Below are 1,916 nucleotides of genomic sequence, written 5' to 3'. Positions count from 1 at the left end.
TTTCTTTTCAAAGTGTCAAAAAGTTTATATCATAAATAATTTCTGGAAGTATTATTAGAAAGATGTATTTTATATTGAACATAAATTTTTTTGTCATTTAGCAAAGAAGGTTTACAATTAAATAAAATAAACCCTGGTGAAAACTAGGTCATATATAGGAATGTAAAACTTGGGGGTGGATTCCAAAGCTTTGACTGACTGTCATGAATCGCTTTAAAGCAGTTCCAATGAACTTACGGTTTTGCTCTATTTTGGCTCTGCCAAGTGGACAAACACTATATTGTTTTGCTTGAAGGGAAACAGCTTTTCCCATTAGGACTAGCACATAGAACCGTAAAATCCTGGTCTCCCCATTGCCTGCATTTGGATTTAACTACATCTATACATTTTCACTGAATTTAAGCACTGGCCATTGAGTTTTTTTTTTTTTTTTGAGCCGCATGCATCATTCTCCTATGCCTGATCAATGTTTGTTTCAGTCAGAGTGCCCAAAAAAGAGGTAGGAAACAACCGGACAACAAAGTGAAAAGGAGACAGCATTCTGAGCTCAGACAGAAGCAGCAGGGAATCGGTGTTAGAACACTGGGAGAGAGAGAACCATAACCAGCTTGCAACTGTACCCCCCCCTTTGGAGCTAAAGAATCAAGAGTGCTACATTGGAGGAGCCCGCTAGGCAGACAGCGCACTAAAGTGGGGAAATAGGGTAGCTCAAGAAAAGATCAGAAGAGCAAAGCAGAAGTTTGGAGATAAATCCACCAGGAAACTGTGCCAGGGTGGGGAGAGGCTACAGCTGACCGAGGCTAGCTTGGCTAAATGTGGAGGATCCAAGGAGCATGACGAAAATCCACTGAGGAAAGAGAAAGCTGAGGGTGGCACAGAGGCTACTGCTTGTTGGGAATCAGACAGAAGTGCTTTTGAGAAAGAGCAGCAAGAGCCTACAACTAGCCGAGGCTACCCTCCAGTTGCTAAGTACTGGGGGTTAAAGAATGACAGCAGGGGATCAGAGGAGCCTGTGGGCCAGAATGGGAAGACAACTGCTGGTCAGTGTCTATGCTGGAGGTAGGATGATGAAACCGTCCTTTTAGTGCTAAAATAAAACTGCCTTTTTAAAAGCCACCTAGAGAACTCTTTGGGGCATGCTTTGTCAACTTTATTTTCTCCATCTTTCTTTTCGATTAAAATAAGCTTGTTTCCTCTGCCTCCTTCACTACAGCAGGGGACAGTTCATGACATTTTCTCATCTCCTATAATATTGATATCTAATAATAAAATGTCAATGTACATTAGACAACAGTTGAAGTTGGTATTGATGCTGTGATTTGCCATCGTCAGACACTGCTTTTTGTGAATGTGATCGGTGGCTGACTTCCAAAATCCTGACTCGTGCATCTCTACCATTTATTGCTACATGTAAATTTCCGATTGTTAACACTAACATTTTTATTGAAAGAAAACGACATACTATTGAAGCCGGGACAGAGATATGGCAGCATCAGTTAGCAATCCCTCCTTGTCTTTGAGCTCATACGAGCGAGTGAAAGCTGGGCCAATGTTGATCCTTGACTGTTATTATATCAGGATATCATCCCCTTTTTTTAATTTTGTGTCTCCTAAGACATAATTTTTCATTTATTTTTCTGTTTTGGAGTTTCTGCCATCTTAGTACCAGTGGTGGGTAAGCGGTTTCATCGACTTCCGTCTTTATAACGAATGGGGATAGAGGGAAGTAACTAATGGTAAAGAGCAGTCTCCGCATTTGTAGTAAATTTGTGTGGCACGGTTACTGCCACCCTGCTAAAGGTAGCTTAGTGTCGGGGAAAGCAATACAGACCTCCTCAGGGGTGTCAACGTGTAATCACAAAAGTTATGAAGATACTTTATTAAGGTTGAAAAGTTACTAAGTGTTGGTTTAACAT

The sequence above is a fragment of the Cyprinodon tularosa genome, unplaced genomic scaffold, assembly GCF_016077235.1.
Source record: "Cyprinodon tularosa strain WSP-4 unplaced genomic scaffold, ASM1607723v1 ctg210, whole genome shotgun sequence".
In the NCBI taxonomy this organism is placed as follows: Eukaryota; Metazoa; Chordata; class Actinopteri; order Cyprinodontiformes; family Cyprinodontidae; genus Cyprinodon; species Cyprinodon tularosa.
This window is presented reverse-complemented; position numbering follows the sequence as displayed.